Raw genomic sequence first — 6274 nt, forward strand, 5'->3', positions numbered from 1 at the left:
AGAGAGAATTTTTTCATCATACGGTTTTCAAATTCGTAACATATTGTACAAATTGCAATTTGTAACATACAAATTGTAATTCGTAACATATCATACGAAATGGATGATGGACATCCACAAATTAATACCAAATGTAATCTGATACTTAACGGAGTCTATCGGATTTATCCTACAGAATAATACGAAATGTTCTAAGACCACGTTAAATTCGTTACTCCTCAACCCTGACAATCCGGTAAGGTTTGTGGAAAGTCTGAATCTGGACGAGTGGTGTATTGATGTATGTCCTGATTCAGGGCAAGGGGAAACACCCCTTCAAGTTCATAGGGGAGGATTTAGTGAACAAAAACGGCCAGTTTCCCTGACACAGATCTAGTCCTGGACTAATACTATAAAGCACTATAATCGGCCTTGCTAAATCCAGGACTAGTCTCCGGGAAACTGCCCCATATCAAAAACAAATCTTATGGTATCACTATTAGAACGCCACAGAAATAACTATTCATGTCCCATCAATACATATCGGATGATTTATGCAGAAACAAGAGTGCTCCTTTTTATCTTTATTTCCCAGGATAGTTGAAGTGTCTTGTGGTAAGGAATGCATTTTGGACCATAGAAATAACACCATAGAAAATGTCCAGTCATAAGAATCAGAGAGAAGTAATTCCATCTCTTACCTGTCTTCTGTCCATAATCGTCCCACTGATGAGAGACCGTTGTCAGCAGCGTTAGTTTGGATAAATTCGGTCTTGCCTCTACAGTAGAGGCGATTCAAAGTCTGCTTAATGATTACCTTTCCCTACCAATGATATAGCTATAGCCTATAAAACCACTGAGGTATAAACACGTTGCTTGTGAAACAAAATTTAAAGGGATACATTAAAGTGAAACCTAACGGAGGAGTGGCACGCATTAAAAGCCTGAGTGGCAGTTTGTGCTATCACTCCTCGTCACTGTCTTATATTACATCTGTTCAACTCTGATGCCCTCTGGTGGCATTTTCTAAGCGACACAAAACTATAAGTCTTACAAACTTAAACAGGGAAGAAGCGCGGGATTCTGATACAGGTGTCAGTAACAACACAGTAGTGGTGCGTGGGTAAAATCACTGAGGAAGCCAAGCCAGTAAAAAAGCTATTTAACAACCATGTTGTGATAATTGCGTTGTCTGCTCTATAACCCATTCATACGCCACCGTGATATAACAAAAAGACAACCATCAAACAGTGGCAAAATAAATGAAACTACATATACCTTTGGTTCATCACAAAACCAGAGAGCAACAAGATCATGTAGGTTTTCTGAGAGTGTGAGATGTCATGGTCACAGATTTCAGTCTGTTTCAAGAGGAGATTCACGTCAGTCGACAAAGCAAATATTGCATGTAACAAACAGCTATATCACCTTCGGCATGGTCAAGCAAGCTAATGTTTTCAACAGTTAACTAAACAACTTCTAATTTAGAACCACGTAGTTACAAGAAGTCAGCACAAAGACAACAGGGGCACTGCCTCCACTATTCCATCACCATTTCAACTTAAACATTTAAACATGAAATCACCAAGACTATATGTGCTTAGTGTAGTACACTGAAAACAAACGTAAAGATACCCAAAACTATTTAGTCCAATCAATTGCTAAATATGTGGCTGTCCATGGGATGGATTTCAGTCTGTGTGTGTGCATGGGAGCAAGTAAAACAAAAATGTTTGACTCAACTACTGTAGTCTACAAGTAGGGTAAGGCCAATGCCATCCTCCTCTCTTCATGTTGGCAAAACGTCTGTGGCAATATAATATAGTACATTTTACTTTTTGTTGTCATAGGCTACCTAGCTAAAATGCTTGCTAGCCTAACTTCCTGTCATTGGCAATGAACCAGCTAAGTAGCTAGTTAACGTGAGCCTGCTAGGCTACATATTGAACTTCAATTGTCTCAGGCCAGTGGCACAACATATGCATTTATGGTTAGATCAGAATCACCGTCATAATCATTGGCCTGTACAGAAAATTAAGTCAAAACCAAAAATCCAAATCCCCATCTCCATCCATGGCTTAGGAAAGGGATGATTTAGCAAGCTAGCTTCTGCAGGACATCAACACAAGCAGAACAGAAACAGACACGTTTGGATTTGGTCTGGCCTCCCTTGGGGGCATTTTTCTGCACCAGGACAACCCAAAGTTGAGTAAGCTCAGCTCAACACTGAATGGTTCATTATTTTATATATGTTTTTTATCAAGGGAGGCCAAACGCTGGTTGGCTGGCATCAATCAATCAAATGCAACGACAGTAACATATTATACCCTTTTGGTCCAGACAGCATCAGATACATGGGCTACACATACTGAGACAAAGCGGTGCTGTTTCGCTCAAATGATTTCTCCATTGAGATTCACCCACTTGTGAATTGACAGAAAATTATGAAAACACAGAGAGAGATGAAAGAAACATTATTTCCACATTTTTATTGGTCAAATATTTGGGGAAGCCCAGATTCCCTTGGCATCTATGAATACACACCACTGCAACTACATGACTATTACAGAGTGTGACGACCCTCCCACTCTGTCTGCCGTATTCTAAACCTTTGTTCTTGTTTCCTTATTAGGATGCCGGTGGGCGGAGTTGGAAGGGTCGTCAGCTAAATGGGAAGCACCTGGGCCCGGGTGTGTCCCAGGATAAAGTCACCTCTTCCACATTCATTGGGGAGACTCTCTCCATGCAGACACCTTGTTGTTTTTGGTTGTGCTAGTTGTGGCTGGCTGGCTGGCTGGCTGGCTGGCTGGCTGGCTGGGCACCCTTCATTATTACATTCAGGTATGCAAAACACTCACTTACACTACTGATTACACACACCATTGTTAATTACTTAGTTACTTTATTTAATAAATATATATTTTGATACTCCTTGTCTCCCTTTTGTTGCGACCTCAGAGCTGGTTTGTAACAAGTGGGAGCTCATCCGGGATCTTGAACTTGTGTTTGGGAGTAAACGTGGAGGTATGTTAAATTCTGTAGGTGCTTTGTTTGTGTTTGGTGCTCGGTACCTATTTCCTTTGTTTGTTTGGTTTGTGTGCTGCGTTGGAGAGAGTACATTGGTTAGTTTCCAGGCCCCTGCCCAGCCTGGAAATGCTTGTTCTACTCGCTGTTGGGACATTGTACTCACCACCTCAGACCAATCAGCTGTGTACCTCGGGAGATTTGGATTGGGCTAGTGAAACTTACTACCTGGAGCTATAGCCTTTTTCCCCTGATAGGCTTAGCGACGTTTCATTTTGGAATATGTTGGGCATTGTTAATGTTTGTTGTTTTTGTGTGGTGTCTGTGGACTGAGCAATTGTCTCGGGGGCACATCCGTGGCTTGGTGGAATCTACAAGCGTGCTGGGGGGTTACTTCCTTGCCAGCGGGCTACAGTGCATAATTACCCACCGCAAATCTGCATGAAGACTAGGGTTGAGTTATTGTAGGTTTTGGGGAAGCTCCATATCTCATCTCTTCTGTGGTGCCCGGTGTGATTGTATTTTCTCTTGTTGTGGTCTGGTGTGCTCAGCAGAACCGTTGGAGTGACTATGAACCGTTGGAGTGACTATGAACCGTTGGAGTGACTATGAACCGTTGGAGTGATAATGTTTGTAGCTGATGCGGTCTCTTGTGTGCCATGTTCCTGAGTGTTATGTGACTGACCATTGTTTGGTTCTGTCATGTTCTAACTTTCCTGTCTGTTCCCTCCTGGTCTTGTGTTCTTCTTTCCTCTTAAACGTTGCTTCCTGTGCGCAAAGGTTGCTGAGGTCTGGGGAGAAGGAGGTTGGCTGGGGCAAGTGGAAGGTGTACATGTAACCTCTCATAAATTTGGGACGCAGAGGGCTGTGTCAATTTGGGACGCAGAGGGCTGTGTCAATTTGGGACGCAGAGGGCTGTGTCAATTTGGGACGCAGAGGGCTGTGTCAATTTGGGACGCAGAGGGCTGTGTCAATTTGGGACGCAGAGGGCTGTGTCAATTTGGGACGCAGAGGGCGGTACGTTGTTCCGGGGCCCTTGTTGGTCCCCGGTTTTATGGGGGGGGTGTGTGACGACCCTCCCACTCTGTCTGCCATATTCTCGCTCTTTGTTCTTGTTTCCTTATTAGGATGCCGGTGGGCGGAGTTGGAAGGGTCGTCAGCTAAATGGGAAGCACCTGGGCCCGGGTGTGTCCCAGGATAAAGGCACCTCTTCCACATTCATTGGGAGACTCTCTCCATGCAGACACCTTGTTGTTTTTGGTTGTGCTAGTTGTGGCTTTTTGGTTGTTTGTTTTGGCACCCTTCAACACCCTGCATTATTACATTCAGGTATGCAAAACACTCACTTACACTACTGATTACACACACCATTGTTAATTACTTAGTTACTTTATTTAATAAATACATATTTTGATACTCCTTGTCTCCACGTTGTCTCCCTTTTGTTGCGAACTCTGAGCCGGTTCGTAACAAGAGCCAGAGCAACAGCAGACAAAGAAAAGATTAAGTAAAATACACTGAGTGTACAAAACATTAAGAACACCTTCCTAATATTGAGTTGCACCCCCCACTTTTTCCCTCAGAACAGCCTCAATTCGTCAGAGCATGGACTCTATAAGGTGTAGAAAGTTTCCCACAGGGATGCTGGCCCATGTTGACTCCAATGCTTCCCACAATTATGTCACGTTGGCTGGATCTCCTTTGGGTGGTGGACCATCCTTGATAAACAGAGTGTGAAAAACCCAGCACTGTTGCAGTTCTTGACACAAACTGATGTGCTTGGCACCTACCACCATACCCTGTTCAAAGGCACTTAAATATTTTGTCTTGCCCATTCACCCTCTAAATGGCACACATACACAATCCATGTCTCAATCTCAAGGCTTAAAAATCCTTCTTTAACCTGTTTCCTCCCCTTCATCTATACTGTTTGAAGTGGCATCAATAAGGGATCATATCTTTCACCTGAATTCACCTGGTCATTCTATGTTTGCCAAATTGTCCCCATGTTGGAGAATATGAGATTTGAAAGTCTAGGTTTGAAATAGAATGTCACCAATTACTATATATATATATATATATATATATATATATATATATATATATATTTATTCCTGGTTTGAGGTGGGCTGGATGTCTACAAGCGGACTTTGGTTGCCAGCTGGACAGTGTTTCCTCTATATATTTTAAATAACAGAAAATAAATTAAGTCGTGGCGCTCTAAACATGTGCAAATTCCCATAGGATCACAGCCAATGTAAAAGTGCAGGGCTTGTGCAAAGTTTTGTATAGAAGGGATACAGCAAAAATGTACTTTAAGATAAACCGCTGCGCCACTCAGGAAGCTAAGGCACTGCATTGAGGGTGCTTGAGGTGTATCTACAGACCTGGGTTCAATCCCAGGTGTTGTCACAGCTGGCTGTGATGGGGAGACCCATGAGGCTGTGAACAATTGGCCCAGTGATGTCCAAGTTATGGGAGGGTTTGGCCAGCTGGGATTTCCTTGTACCATCATGCTCTAGAAACTCCTTGTGGTGGGCTGGGTGTCTACAAGCTGACTCTGGTCGCCAGCTGGACAGTGTTTCTGGGTCAAGAAGCAGTGCGGCTTGACAGGGTCGTGTTTTGGAGGACGCATGGCTCTCAACCTTTGCCTCTCCTGAGTCCGTACGGGACTACCAATTGGGGAGAAAAACTGGTAAAAGTACAACAACAAGAAAGCAGGTTAGGAGAACTTACACATCAGGTTAGGAAAATTAAGGTAGCAGGTTAGGAGGGAGAATTAGGTTAGGAAAAGGGTTAGGGTTACCTAAAATGCAAAAACAAATCAACTTTTGATGTCAATTTGACAAAAGCTGTCCAATGTGCCATTCCTTAATCGAGAGCCATGAGTCCTCCGAAACACGACCCAACCAAGCCGCACTGCTTCTTGACACAATGCCTGCTTAACCCGGAAGCCAGCCACACCAATGTGTCAGAGGAAACACCGTACACCTGGCGACCGTGTCAGTGTGCATGTGCTCGGCCCGCCACAGAAGTTGCTAGAGTGCGATGAGACAAGGACATTCCTGCCGGCCAAACCCTCCCCTAACCCGGACGATAATGGGCCAATTGTGCGCCGCCCCATGGGTCTCCCGGTCGCGGCTGGCTGCGACAGAGCCTGGACTCAAACCAAGATCTCTAGTGGCACAGCCAGCAACTGCGATGCAGGGCCTTAGACCACTGCGCCACTTGGAAGGCCAGATCTCATGTCTGATTCCCAGTTCGTCCACTA

Source organism: Salmo trutta, chromosome 22 (genome assembly GCF_901001165.1).
Source record: "Salmo trutta chromosome 22, fSalTru1.1, whole genome shotgun sequence".
NCBI classification, from domain to species: domain Eukaryota; kingdom Metazoa; phylum Chordata; class Actinopteri; order Salmoniformes; family Salmonidae; genus Salmo; species Salmo trutta.